Source organism: Rattus norvegicus, chromosome 2 (genome assembly GCF_021556685.1).
Source record: "Rattus norvegicus strain SHRSP/BbbUtx chromosome 2, alternate assembly SHRSP_T2T, whole genome shotgun sequence".
Taxonomy (NCBI): Eukaryota; Metazoa; Chordata; class Mammalia; order Rodentia; family Muridae; genus Rattus; species Rattus norvegicus.
In genome coordinates this window covers 79,689,171-79,705,122 of record NC_141535.1, presented here as the reverse complement: position 1 = coordinate 79,705,122, position 15,952 = coordinate 79,689,171, and positions in this window count along the sequence as shown.

Genomic DNA, 15,952 nt, shown 5'->3' with positions numbered 1-15,952 from the left:
GAAATTATGCTAGGCTCCTATCTGTGAATCTAGGTTGACAGATACAAGCAGAACCTGAGGCTCTGAGGTAGTTGAAAGAGGGAGGCAGGCTGGCAATAGATCTTCTGATCTCCCCACAGCCCTCAAATTGGCAAAGGCACTGCATTCACTTATGTCTGTCTCACACGGTACCTAGGTATCCAGGCTGTCAACAGTGTCTTCACATGTTGCATCATCATGACAAGGCTTTGACCAACAATGAGGGATAAAAGTCTCATAATGTTTCCTTATGCATCCATGACCCATGTAGTCACAGTGGTTGTTGTTTCCTGCATCCACTCATAGACCTCTGTGGAGACCTGGTTGACTGGCACATTCACCAAAGTTGAGTTTACAGTGGTCTCCAAGAATTCAGTCAGGGACAGAGTCACAGAAGTAAGCCCAAGGCATCCCGACACAGAGCACCATGTAGACATGGCTGGGATCCACATTCATCAGTGGAGCACCCAATCCTTGATGGGATGTCCTCCAACTCCTCTCCTCAAGGCTCTCAGGAATTTATGAGGAAGAGTCCAAAAAATTATAAGAGTTAGAGCTGGTTATGACTCCAAGGGAACAATCTCAATCAGATACAAAGGACTAATACACATATAAACTCAGAGAGACTGTGGCAGCATGGACAAGACCTGCCCAGATTGAAATCAAACAAAATTACAGAACTGAGAAGAGAAAGTTGTTGTGTCATCCCATCCCTAACCAAGGAGCTATTTGTAAATAATACCATTGGGAAACGAAAGAAACTGTTCTTCAATAGAATATCTATGGGTACATAAACCATGCTCCAGGGCAGACCCCTGTGCCTAGGAGTGGCCACCACAACACGAACTCCATGTTTTAGTGTAATTGTTCAGGTTTTTTTGTGTGGACTTTTTGGTTAATTTTGGCATTTGTTTTGCTGATTTTTATTGCCTGATTGTTTTTACTTTAGTTTTTGGGTTGTTTTTGAGAAGGAGGTAGGGGAGAGAGAAAGAGAGAGGGGGGCAGGGCAGGTAGGGAGGTAAAAAGTTATGATGGGAGCTATGGGAATAGAAGAACATGATCAAAATATATTATATAAAATTTTAAAATAAAAATTAAAGAAGAATGGTTTATAAAATTTGTGAACAGGTATCTTATGGGAAGTTGAGGAGAAATAATGGAACTGGGACTGGCTGGTTGGTATGTGGCACTCGACAAGCCTCCAGGTGACCGAATCGATAAAGAATGTTTATTAAGCATATCTTTAGTTATTGTCATTTTATCTCCATTAAATATGCCTGTGTACTAGAAGACAAATATTTTTAAGCATTGAAAGGCGGAGAAATCATTGATGGCATTGCTTAAACAGTAAGATTCAGATGTGGGGGCTGGGGAGATGGCCCAGTTGTTAAAGTGCTTTCTATGCAAGCGTGAGGAACCAAGTTGGCTACCCAGCATGCCTTTATTCAAGGTAATGTGTATCTAGAGCTGCAGATCCTAGAGCAAGGTAATCCCAGAGCTAGACAGGTAGAGACAAAACCTTACTGGCAGCCAGTCCAGATTCATTTCTACATTCAGTGTTTAGGGAGAAACCTTGTTTCAAAATATAAAGGAGAGATTGACAGAGGAAGATATCCAACTTCCATCTCTGGTTGCCACATGTTTGCATGGACACCCACACACTTAAAACACACATTGCTACATGGACACATACTTATGTCTCCATAGAGAACCAGGTCTTTGTGTTTGTCACCAAGCTTTATTTACTCAAGTAACTGAAAGCAGCACTCATATTTACTAGTATACCAAGGTCCTTGGCCATAGACAGGACTCTGTCATTCATTTTAACCCCACTGCCTCTCTAGGAAGCAGAAACTAGGTTAATGACACCATGCAACCAGGTGAATCCAAAGGTTAGAAGGCTATGCAGGCATTGGTGTTTGCCTTGAGTTTTTCTTGAATCCTAAGACTGCTCATAGAACCCAGGGAATGATGGGCCCCATCTCGACAAGAATGAACCGATATGCCTCGCTCTTTCTGTCTAACCCAGAGAGAGAAAGTCATGTAGCCTCTTACTTACAGAAATGTGTTGTGGACACATCCAACACTTTTCTTGGGTCATAGTAGTTGGCTTCCATATCTGTGGACTGTGTATCTATGGTTTCACTAACTGCAGGTCAAAACATATAAATGGTGTGTTGTTATTTCTAATGTGTACCATGCTATTAAACCCATGATAGTTTTACTATACTGAGCATGTACAGACAATTTTTATTTCATAAGGAATGTCCTGTAATATAGCGTAGCCATTTACATAGCACTTACATTGTGTTACTTATGATAGATAGTCTAGAGACTAAAGTACACAGGAGAATTGCATAGATAATATGAAAATGCCACCCTTTTATGTAAGAGACTTGGTATCTTTGGATTTTGGTATCTTAGACAAATGTCTCTGGAAATTGAGGAGCAACTGTAAGTATTGCAGCTCTGAAGGGAAAGGCTTCTCCTACAGAAGCATTACCTCTGTGCTCCTGCTGCTGCAGGGGAAGCTTTCCTCAGTGCAAGTGTAACAGTAACATTTCCCCAACAAAAGTGTTACAGCTTTGCTCCACAGGGGAAGGGTTTCCCCAGCAGAAGGTGTTATAGCTCTGCTCCAGGAGATATCCTGGCAGTTGGGAGGCAAGGAATACCACAAAGTCATACCTTGCGTTGAGCCTCACATAAGAGATTTTTTTTTATAAGAGATTTTTTTGGGAGGGAAAAATCTATGAGGGTGGCTGCTTCTGCTTGGGTGAGAAGCAGCAGGGAACTAAGCGGAAGGCAGGATTTATGTAGGATTTCTTGGGGGGTGGGAGCTTTCCAGGTTATCCTGGGATTGGAAGGACTTCAGTTCCTGAGCCTGGGCAAACTCAGGGATTGGTGTATTCTCCTATTCAGGGACTGGTGGGTTTTCACGCTCAGGGATTAGTGGGTTTCTGTGGCAAATTCAGGGATTGGTGAGATTCTGTTTCTTGTCCCCATAGTCTTGGGCTTGGGGTCAAGTCTGGGTCAATGAGTCTTTTCCTTGGCCCTAGTCTTGGGGTTAAGTCTGGGTCAAGGTGTTCTTTCCTTGGTCCTGGTCTTGGGGTCAAGTCTGGGTCAGGGTTTTTTTTTTTTTTTTTTTTTTTTCTTGCTCTTTTATCCTATAGCAATTATCATGTTAAAATAATTGAGTGAGATCAGGAAAAGTCAAATACTGGAAACAAGAGTAGAAGTCACAGAGCTCAGATTCTTACTTATTGTCTTCGCCACTTATCCAGAGCTGGTGTTGTGGTCAATCAAGGAACGCCAGAGTGTCAGTTAATACAATACCATATGGGCTACCTTTCTGTGTCCCTACTCTCCTCTCCGAGTAACAGCCACTCCCCATTGTAATGTTTTTCCATCTGATAGGATGAAGCTCATATTGCTTTCCCTCCCATTGGTAGGGCTTCACCAAAGAGGAGGAGTCTTTCTACGGAGAAAGCAAGTCATTTGGAATGCTTCTGCTTTGTCCACTCCCACAAAAGTCTTTTCATTTTTCTCAATTGTTTCCTGTTATGTCAGAAGTAGAATGCAGTAAAACTTAACATTGGCAGTGTTGATGGTGTCACGGAGGAGGTAGGGAGGCAGAAGTGACTTCAAGAGTACCTCGGAGAAGGGAAGCTGAGCTTGCAAAGAAATGGTTGCCTGTAGAGATCAGAAGCTTCCTTGTGCTTACCGAATTCACTAATTATGCAGGATAATTCTGCACTCTGTTATCTCCCCTTTGCTCTGTTGCCCATTTTTCTTTCTATCCTATGAACATTTACAAGAAAAGAGCATCATTTTAAGAATTTGTCATACTTCCTATTTTTCATTTCAAAACAATTACCTTTATCTTTGAGCCCTAAAGGATGAGTCCTTACTGTTCTGTTTGAAATAATACAGGTCAGTTGCTAGGCAACACGCCATTTCACAGTTATTATTAAGTGAAAGAACAGAGTTAAAGTAGACAAGCCTTTTACTTTATTTGGAACCTTTAACACATGTGAAAAATTTTGTTTGCTGGCAAATTCTGTATTAATAAATTGGGATATCTTAGTTTTCTCCTATAGAGCTCTGTTACTCTTTTAAGTTAGGCTGATAGTCTTGTAAGGCTTTCTAAAAAGCATATTGAATTGTAAAAATTAAGGAATCTTAGTAACATTAGTCATAATTATAGCTTCGTTTTGAGCTGTTGCTTATGCTTGGTGGAGTGGCAAGCTCTTCAGTGTGTTGTCATCACTGACACAAGAAGCCAAAGCATAGTGTCCACCCGTTTTAGGTTTGGCATTTTGGGAAGGGCAGATGATGTGCTCCTAGTTCTGTTTCACAAAAATGGATGTCGAGTTGATCAGATTCACCACTGAGGTTTTGAAAGTTATTATTCTAATTACCAGTCAATATTAGTTATGCAAATAAGTCCTCCCCAATACTCTATATCCCCACCTTCCAGTGTGCCCTGCCCCCTCTCTTTCTCTATCTCTGGTGGCCACTATTCTGTACTTCTAAAGGTTCACTTGTTAGTTTCCACAAACAAGAAAGGACATACTGCACGGGTATTTTGGTATCTGACATGTTTCATTCAACCTTATGTTCTCAAGTTGCACCCGTGTTGCTGTAAATGACAAGATTTAAATCTACTGCACTCTGTGAGTATGCTACACTTTAAAACCATTTATCTGCTTCAGGGAATCTGAATTGACTCTGTAGTTTACTTATTATAAACAGCACTATAATAAATATGTGTGAAAAATGACTCATTTTTAAGCATCAAATTTTTCTGTATACTGATTCTGTACCTAGTGGTGCATTTGCTGGATCTAACAGTAGTTCCCAGATTTTCTATAACGGACGCACAAATTTACATTTCTACCAGTAGTATCACCAAGATCTTTACAGCTTTTAACTTAGTTGATTTTTTAGAGCCTCTTCCCCCCTATTTCTCCTCCTCATTCCCCCATCAAAGAGTATCATATATTTCAGCATTGATGAAATTCTATTTAATGAAAACAAAGGGAATAATTAACAGTCTTGTTAGCCGAGCTGTCAAGTCTCTGGAGGGACAGGTGTCGCATACTGAGGTGTTGCACATTTCGCCACTTCCTGTTAGCTTCAGTGTACGTAATAGCTAGATCTAAATTATTGGTACTTAGTGTCAAGGATTAAGAATATTTATTATTGGGTTGGGGATTTAGCTCAGTAGTAGAGAGCTTGCCTAGCAAGCGCAAGGCCCTGGGTTTGGTCCCCAGCTCTGAAAAAAAAAAAGAATATTTATTATTATGTTATAAATTAAGCTGATAGGTTAAAGACATTCCTTAAATGTAAAATTCTTGAAAGAAGTATGTGTGTGTGTGTATGTGTGTGTGTATGTGTGTGTGTGTGTACATGAACCCACATGTGAGAATGCATAATTTCTTGAGTATATTGGCTGAGAAAGTGCCTGAGTATTGAAGTTGCAATGTTTGTGCAGACCCCTGGTCTTAGATGTATAAGATATAAAGCTTATAAAGATATAAGATATAAAGCAGCTTCTGAATGTGGGGCTTTGTTCTAAGAAGCTTTGAATCTTCTGCTAAAGTCTCTCGTCCTTCTCCACACATGACTCTTCAGCCTTTCCCCACTAGAAACTCAAGTCAGCAATCTGTAAGATTACGTGTAGTGCTTGCCATAGACTATGCTGCCTGTGGACTTTCCCCTAGGTTCATGGGTGTGGGCTGGGAAGGTATCTATTGCCTTTGTTGTCACTCAGGGAGAGGCACCATGGACAGTTGGCCTTGTTCAGATGCACTTGGCTTTTTGATGCATTTCTTTGTGGTCAGAATCTTGGCTGTGCAGAGCAAATGAATCCTATGTGAGGTCCTTCAGAGAAAACAGGTATGCCCATATTTTGTTCGAAGGTACCTGGGCCTAAAGTGCACTTTCTGGTCAATGTTGGATACAACTTGAATTACAGCTTCCACAGTCTCTCTAGTGCCTCTCTGTTTCCTGTGGTCAGGGGTGGGATAGCTCAGGAAAGATGAAGGAAATGGGAAATTGCAGTCACACCATCCGTCACCTTCTAGCCTTTTATCATACCATCTAAATTCTTATCTTTTCTCTCCTGTGTGAAAGGCTAAGTGTGTGTATGCGCATGTGCCAATAAATACAACATTTGAGGAAGGAAATCTCCTAACTCTACAAGAGCAACTGTGAAGAAAGGAAAAGCCAATTTGGTTGTGATGCCTTGTGTGGTAAATGGAAAATTCCAGACTTTTATTTCATAAATCAACACTTTTTAAAACACACATCCCATGCTTCTCTTCCACCGTCATTTACAGAGGTGTGCTTTCTTAGTTTGTTAATTTCTTTATTTCTCCCCTCCCTCTCTCTGCCTTTGAAAATAGCATTTCAACTCAAAAGTCAGCTTTCCAGTTGTATTTGCTAATATGTCATCAGATGAAGGGAAACTGATGTGTGTGCTTTTTTTTTTTTCCTTCCCTGCTCTTTAAGCAAATATGTTGAGGCAGCCTCGGCTGCAGGGCATTTACAGCCCACATGCAACTCGTTAAGGATTCATTAAGAGGCTTTTATATTGCATTTGTTTGTGTAGCCAGTGTTTATATTTCTCCAGCCATGATTTATCACAAGCTACGGTAGCACTCCCTCTTAAGATGCATGGAGGCTGTGGATTGTGACTCAACTTAGGCAAGTTTCTTTATGTCCCAAGTCTCAGGTCACCTGGATGTGTGGCCTATCCATTCACATAGAAGTTTCCTGGCTGCCGTTCCAGAAGGAAATGTCCTTGTAAAGGCAAAGCTTGGAACGTAGGCAGGAAACTCAAGCACAGGGACTTAAGGGCAAATTAGTGGCTTGCTCTCTTTGTCAGAATAAGAGAGTTGAAATGCTATGCTATTCTTTCATTTGACAGAGTTAGCAGATTTAGAAAAATGCACACACATTTTTACACATATACTGTTGGAGCTGTACAACTCTGATTCACATGCATCAGTTCTAAGCTCACGGGATAGGGTATTGGGACAAACAAGAGTGATGATGGTTTCTTTGTGAAATATTCATACAGGATCCCTAAGGGTTCAGGGACTGGTCCTTCATTACTGAAGTGGTTATCAGATTTCTAAACAGGTAAAGCAGAATGTGAGTAAAGCTTTTCTTCAAAGTTGCAGCTTAGGTGACGTTCTTTCCACCTTTAATCATAAATGATGTTTCTCATGCCTCGAAGTAGATGTGGAAGGGCAACTCACTTTGTCTTGTTCAAATGTCCTGCTTTAAGACATTTCCCCTTATTGTAAAAAGCTCATGGATTTCAGGGAAGTAACTGGGTCATGCAATCTAAAATCAATATTAAAGCTTACAACCTGATGTGTGTCTTGGAGAGGCAGTACTTTGCCCCATAATTTATCATTTCATTTGGAGGTTATGGAGCCTGGTTTTTATTAGAACTGTCTCTTATTATCCCTGGTTCGCAAAAGTGTCACACTACAGTTCTTTTCCCTCCCTCTCTTGCTGATCAAACTGTTGAGTTGCTGTCTGTTTTGCTTCCCAGATATGTATGTTTGGAGGATGACAGTAAAACTATGAGATATCTTTACAGGTTGTTATTGATCCATCAGTTTGCAACCATCCAAGCAACTTTTTGTGCATGGATAGGGCAATATCATAGTCATTTTTGTATTTTCCTGGACAGGGACCAATCCCCATTGCTTAGGCTCTCTGAATCCTACAAAAGTAATGTTATGACTCTGAGTATAATTATAGTAAGTGCAAACTTCACTATCTAATCACTGAAGTATTTTTATATAAGTAAAAGTTTCTTATTTTTAAGATATAGCATATTATTTATTGTTTAAAAACATTATGTGAGTGTGTGTGTCCCTGTGTGAGTGAGTGAATGTGTGTGTGTGTGTGTGTGTGTGTGTGTGTGTGTGTGTGTGCACCATGTGCATGCAGGAGCTAAAGGAAGTCAGAAGAGGGTGCTGTATCTTCAGGACCAGGATTTAGTGGTGGATGTAAGTTGACTGATGTATGTTCTGGGCACTGAACCTGGACTGTCTGCACGAGCACTGGTTCTCTTACCCATGAAGCCATCTTTCCAGCCACTAAGATTTTCTCTCATGATATTCTATCATGAGAGAAAGTCACTGGTAGTCCTGTCAGAGACAATTGCAATTGATTCTTTAGTGTGCTTCTGTTCAGGCTCCATATGTGCTGCTCTCTTTCTCTGTGTTTGACTCACTTTGGCTCTCCTCCATTGTAAGATCTAAATATCAACATCACCTTATTGTTTGTTCATTCCCTAAACAAAAGAAGCATTTTTCTCACTCCATATATATATATATATATATATATATATATATATATATATATATATTTTTTTTTTTTTTTTAAGTAAGGTATTTATTGCCTGATATTTTAGTTCTATTTTGGCAGGCAGACGGCCATGTTGCCTGAATTGTAACTAGTATTGTAATGGACATTTTTGGATATTAATATGTAATTGAAGCATTTTCTCCTCAGTTGTGGCATTACAAGGCAAAAAAGAATGCCTAATTTTATTTCCCCTGGTAGCTTTTTGCTAGATAATACCCTTTATCCTTTATGTTCTTTTGGGTAAGTATTTTTTAATTATTATTTTTTATTATTTAAAAATTAAAATTTAAGTATATTTTGATCACATTCTTTTTCTCCCCCAAGCCCTTTCATACCTTTTCCCACTACACATCAGAAAACAAAAACCTAGTATAACAACCAAACCCTCCCAAACAAGAAAACAAAATATAACACATCCCTCAAACAAACAAACACACAAAACTGTAACTAAATAAAAGCACACACACACACACACACACACACACACACACACACACACACACGTTATATGTTTGTCAACAGCTACTGAACAGGAAGCCTGTCATGGAGTGGTTATTCTGATGGAGAAAATGGAGTCTCCCTGTCCCAGCAGGCATAGTGACAGTTGGGTTGTTAAACTTTATTGGGTACTTTTTGAAAGCACTGTCACAGCAGCCTTTGGTTTCTAAGTTGTCCCGGGATTCTTGGTGGCTTGGAATTCTCTTTGTGGAAGGGCCATGGGCACAGCTCGATCTACACAAGTGTGGGTACTTTATTCACAATGAACATGTAATGACCAAAAGCCAGTTTATAAATATTTAGCTTCTGAAAAATCATAACAATCTTGGACGTTTAAGTTTGTCTCGATAGCAGAACGGAAGACTCTCCAACTGTCTCTCGGTGTCTGATGTAGGACTAGTCTTTCAGGGACCAGAATCTCCACACCACAGGCCAGGGGCTTTTTCAGACCAACGGTTCCAAGATGAAACCTCTGAGATGAAAACAAGTTTCCACAAAAACAGTCTCCCTTTTCAGAATCAGAAGGTTAACAAAACCTGGCATAACCAAGGACATTTGGGTTTTGTAGTCATATCTGTTCTTGAAAATTTGCCAACTGTGACCACCAGAAAGGAAGACTGTGAGCTTCGTGCTGCTCTTGTCCAATCGAGACCTCCCTCCTGATTCTTTAAAGTTGACATGCGAAACATCTATAGCAATGACAAAATGCCTAAGACATTTTCAGTAAATCCACCCCACGTATTCACATAGTAGTCACAGCACTGTGGTAAGAATGGTTATGCAAAGTGGGTGGCCAGTAGTTGGCCCACAGGCCACCACTGCATCCTGGCAGTGTCAGAGAAGGCATCTTGGTAAGCCACTGAGTCAGCTCTTGAGAATCTTCAGTAGGTGGAACCAGTCAACAAACCATGCTGGAAACTGTTTTCTACCCAAAACTAGGGAAAGAAGATGTAAACAAAGAGATCTTTGTTGATTGTTTTTCCCAAATCATTTCAAGGTTATATCTTATCTGCACATGCATTTATTCACTTATTTAATTTCATATATGTATACATATATGAATCATATTTGTCCCCTACTTCCCCTCTTTTCAACTCTTCTTGGACCTCCTTCTTCAGTGTTAAGTTCCCAATTTCATGTCTTTTCCTTTATTTGTAATTTTTTTTAAAGTAAATGAATCCAGTTAGTACTGCCCATATGAACATGGGTGTAGCCATTTACTGGAGCATGGACAGTTTACCAGGGGCCACATCTCTGAACAAAACTGACTTTTCCTTCTCCACTGGCTATTCAATAACCATTAGGAGATTGCCCTTCCCAGATCCATTCTTTGGGGTATGTAGCTAGAGGAGAATTTGCTGGACCAGATAGCATATCAATTGCTTTTCACTCACATGGCAGAGAAGTGTGGTAGCAGGCGTACAAAGAGACAGGTCACATGTGTCCTCATCCAAGAAGCAGAAATGGATCAACATTGATGCTCACTTCACATTCTCCATAAGTTCAGGACCCCAGCTTATGGGAAGGAGCCACTAATATTTTTTTTTAATTTTTTTTATTAACTTGAGTATTTCTTATATACATTTCGAGTGTTATTCCCTTTCCCGGTTTCCGGGCAAACATCCCCCTCCCCCCTCCCCTTCCTTATGGGTGTTCCCCCCCCAACCCCCCCCCCCTTGCCGCCCCCCCCCCCATAGTCTAGTTCACTGGGGGTTCAGTCTTAGCAGGACCCAGGGCTTCCCCTTCCACTGGTGCTCTTACTAGGATATTCATTGCTACCTATGAGGTCAGAGTCCAGGGTCAGTCCATGTATAGTCTTTAGGTAGTGGCTTAGTCCCTGGAAGCTCTGGTTGCTTGGCATTGTTGTTCATATGGGGTCTCGAGCCCCTTCAAGCTCTTCCAGTTCTTTCTCTGATTCCTTCAACGGGGGTCCTATTCTCAGTTCAGTGGTTTGCTGCTGGCATTCACCTCTGTATTTGCTGTATTCTGGCTGTATCTCTCAGGAGCGATCTACATCCGGCTCCTGTCGGTCTGCACTTCTTTGCTTCATCCATCTTATCTAATTGGGTGGCTGTATATGTATGGGCCACATGTGGGGCAGGCTCTGAATGGGTGTTCCTTCAGTCTCTGTTTTAATCTTTGCCTCTCCCTTCCCTGCCAAGGGTATTCTTTTTCCTCATTTAAAGAAGGAGTGAAGCATTCACATTTTGATCATCCGTCTTGAGTTTCGTTTGTTCGAGGCATCTAGGGTAATTCAAGCATTTGGGCTAATAGCCACTTATCAATGAGTGCATACCATGTATGTCTTTCTGTGATTGGGTTAGCTCACTCAGGATGATATTTTCCAGTTCCAACCATTTGCCTACGAATTTCATAAACTCGTTGTTTTTGATAGCTGAGTAATATTCCATTGTGTAGATGTACCACATTTTCTGTATCCATTCCTCTGTTGAAGGGCATCTGGGTTCTTTCCAGTTTCTGGCTATTATAAATAAGGCTGCAATGAACACAGTGGAGCATGTGTCTCTTTTATATGTTGAGGCATCTTTTGGGTATATGCCCAAGAGAGGTATAGCTGGATCCTCAGGCAGTTCAATGTCCAATTTTCTGAGGAACCTCCAGACTGATTTCCAGAATGGTTTTACCAGTCTGCAATCCCACCAACAATGGAGGAGTGTTCCTCTTTCTCCACATCCTCGCCAGCATCTGCTGTCACCTGAGTTTTTGATCTTCGCCATTCTCACTGGTGTGAGGTGAAATCTCAGGGTTGTTTTGATTTGCATTTCCCTTATGACTAAAGATGTTGAACATTTCTTTAGGTGTTTCTCAGCCATTCGGCATTCCTCAGCTGTGAATTCTTTGTTTAGCTCTGAACCCCATTTTTTAATAGGGTTATTTGTTTCCCTGCGGTCTAACTTCTTGAGTTCTTTGTATATTTTGGATATAAGGCCTCTATCTGTTGTAGGATTGGTAAAGATCTTTTCCCAATCTGTTGGTTGCCGTTTTGTCCTAACCACCGTGTCCTTTGCCTTACAGAAGCTTTGCAGTTTTATGAGATGAGATCCCATTTGTCGATTCTTGATCTTAGAGCGTAAGCCATTGGTGTTTTTTTTTTTTTTTTTTTTTTTTTTTTTTTTTTTTTTTTTTATTAACTTGAGTATTTCTTATATACATTTCGAGTGTTATTCCCTTTCCCGGTTTCCGGGCAAACATCCCCCTCCCCCTCCCCTTCCTTATGGGTGTTCCCCTCCCAACCCTCCCCCCATTGCCGCCCTCCCCCCATAGACTAGTTCACTGGGGGTTCAGTCTTAGTAGGACCCAGGGCTTCCCCTTCCACTGGTGCTCTTACTAGGGTATTCATTGCTACCTATGGGGTCAGAGTCCAGGGTCAGTCCATGTATAGTCTTTAGGTAGTGGCTTAGTCCCTGGAAGCTCTGGTTGCTTGGCATTGTTGTACTTTTGGGGTCTCGAGCCCCTTCAAGCTCTTCCAGTTCTTTCTCTGATTCCTTCAATAGGGGACCTATTCTCAGTTCAGTGGTTTGCTGCTAAGCCATTGGTGTTTTGTTCAGGAAATTTTTTCCAGTGCCCATGTGTTCCAGATGCTTCCCTAGTTTTTCTTCTATTAGTTTGAGTGTGTCTGGTTTGATGTGGAGGTCCTTGATCCACTTGGACTTAAGTTTTGTACAGGGTGATAAGCATGGATCGATCTGCATTCTTCTACATGTTGACCTCCAGTTGAACCAGCACCATTTGCTGAAAATGCTATCTTTTTTCCATTGGATGGTTTTTGGCTCCTTTGTCAAAAATCAAGTGACCATAGGTGTGTGGGTTCATTTCTGGGTCTTCAATTCTATTCCATTGGTCTATCTGTCTGTCTCTGTACCAATACCATGCAGTTTTTATCACTATTGCTCTGTAATACTGCTTGAGTTCAGGGATAGTGATTCCCCCTGAAGTCCTTTTATTGTTGAGGATAGCTTTAGCTATCCTGGGTTTTTTGTTATTCCAGATGAATTTGCAAATTGTTCTGTCTAACTCTTTGAAGAATTGGATTGGTATTTTGATGGGGATTGCATTGAATCTGTAGATTGCTTTTGGTAAAATGGCCATTTTTACTATATTAATCCTGCCAATCCATGAGCATGGGAGATCTTTCCATCTTCTGAGGTCTTCTTCAATTTCTTTCCTCAGTGTCTTGAAGTTCTTATTGTACAGATCTTTTACTTGCTTGGTTAAAGTCACACCGAGGTACTTTATATTATTTGGGTCTATTATGAAGGGTGTCGTTTCCCTAATTTCTTTCTTGGCTTGTTTCTCTTTTGTAGAGGAAGGCAACTGATTCATTTGAGTTAATTTTATACCCAGCCACTTTGCTGAAGTTGTTTATCAGCTTTAGTAGTTCTCTGGTGGAACTTTTGGGATCACTTAAATATACTATCATGTCATCTGCAAATAGTGATATTTTGACCTCTTCTTTTCCGATCTGTATCCCCTTGATCTCCTTTTGTTGTCTGATTGCTCTGGCTAGAACTTCAAGAACTATATTGAATAAGTAGGGAGAGAGTGGGCAGCCTTGTCTAGTCCCTAATTTTAGTGGGATTGCTTCAAGTTTCTCTCCATTTAGTTTAATGTTAGCAACTGGTTTGCTGTATATGGCTTTTACTATGTTGAAAATTTTTTTTTACAACGTTAGGGTACTCAGATTAATATAGTCCTGCAGCCCCAGAGTCAGTCCATGATGAAATAAGGGTAGATGCTCCTAGAGAAAGTATTGTTATATGTTATTGTGATGGTTTGTATATGCTTGGTCCAGGGAGTGGCACTATTAGGAGGTGTGGCCCTGTTGCAGTAGGTGTGTCACTGTGGGTATGGGCTATAAGACTTCATCCTAGCTGTCTGGAGGACAATCTTCCACTAGCAGCCTTCAGATAAAGATGAGGAACTCTCAGATATGCCTGCACCATGTCTGCCTAGGTGCTGCCATGCTCCCATCTTGATAATTGACTGAACTTCTGAACCTGTAAGTCAGCCCCAATTAAATGTCCTTTATAATACTTGCTTTGGTCATGGTGTCTGTTCACCAGCAGTAAAACCCTAAGACAGTCATTAAAACAATACCAACCTGTACTAATTGTTCAAACACAGGACATAACAGGAATTGAATTTCCAAATTAATAGGTTGGGGGGCACTGCTGAAGCACCAACATCTCTACCCCTAAAAATAGTTCACTGACAAGCCTGTGTGAGGTGATCTACTTTTTTTTTTAAATTACTTGAGCAGCTGGTATAAGAGCAGTTGGAGGCTCAATACGCAGAAGAATCTACTAGCGCATACCCTGTGTTTGTTATTAAAAATGTATCAGGAGAATGGAGAGTGTTAACAGATTTAAGAACCATGAATAAAATAACTTAATAAAAATTGTTTTCAGAGACCTGCTCAGAGTTTGTCTCTTAGATAATTCTAGATTCTGTCATTTTGACAACCAACATTAGCCATCACACATGGTGGCCTTGATGAAAGGCAAACACACTGTTTCCCACAATGATGTCACAATTTCTTTGTCATTCTCATAAACAAGAATTTCTGAATTTTATATCCTTGCTGTGATGGCTAGTCTTAGGTCAACTTGACACAAGCTAGAGTCATCTGAAAGGAGGAAACTTCAACTGAGAAAATGATCCGGCTTTAAGGTATTTTCTTAATTAGTGATTGCTGGGGGAGGTACCATTCTTGAACTAGTGGCCTTGAGTTCTTTAAGAAAGCAGGCTAAACAAGTCATGTAGAGCAAGCCATTAAGCAGCACTCCTCCCTGGCCTCTGCATCAGCTTCTGGCACAAGGAGTCTAGCCAGATTGACTTCCTGTCCTGACTTCCTTCAATACTGAATAATGATATGGAGGTAAAAGCTAAATAAACTCTTTCCTCCCCCAAGTTGCTGTGTTTTATCACAGCAATAGTAACCTTAATTAAGACACTTGCTGTCACTGATTTTTGTCTTTTAAAGTTGCCAGCTGTCAGTAGTTTCTTTGTGGCTTAGATCTGCATTTAGTTAATTATTAGTTATGTTGCGAATTCTATAATCTATACTTATTAGCCATTAGCAAGTTATTTACCTGTGTGTGTGTGTGTGTGTGTGTGTGTGTGTGTGTGTGTGTGTGTGTGTGTGTATGCTTTTGCTTTTGGTGCTGAACTGCAGGAATTCTCTATGGCTTCAGATATAGCTCCTTATCAGACACATGCCTTGTAAATTTCTCTCATTCTGTGGATTATGATCTCAGTGGTTGATTGCTCCCTTGTCTGCCCCACTGTAAGCTTTATGTCATCCCATCTGTCTGTTCTTGTTTCTGTCTTGCCTCTATATCCAACATGCCATTGGAGTTGGAGTTTCTATTGCTGTGATAAAATACTGACCAAAAGCAACTTGGAAAGGAAAGTGTTTGTTTCAGCTTACACTTCCATACCACAGGCCATCATCAAAGGAAATCAGGGCAGGGTTTTACGGCAGGAACCCAGAGGCAGGAACCATACAGAGACCATGGAGGTCTGCTGCTTACTTCCTTGCTGCTCCTCTTGGCTTGCTCAATCTGCTTTCTCACACCACCTAGGACCAACTTGTTAGGAGTGTCACTTCCCTCAGTGAACTGGGTCCACCTGTAGCAATGGTCAATGAAGAAATGCACCACAGACTTGTCAATAGGCAAATCTCATAGAGGCATTTTCTCAGTTGAGGGTCCCTCTTCTCATATGACTTGTGTCAAGTCAATATAAAAGTTGACAGCACATGTGGACAAATCCAGCGTTATGCAACTTTCTCCCTATGTCTTGTTTTAAGAATTTTAAGAATGGCTTTAGTTTTTAGATTTAGTTCTTTGATTTGTTTTGAGTATAGTTTTGTAAGTGGTGTGAAACAATGTACAACCTCCTTCTTCCACATGGGGATCTTCAGTTTTTCTGGCACATTTTACTGGAGTCACAGTCTTTCTTACCATTGTGTTGAGTTAATGCTCTTTGTCAAGGTTCTGGGTTTTATGTTCTGTGCCACTGC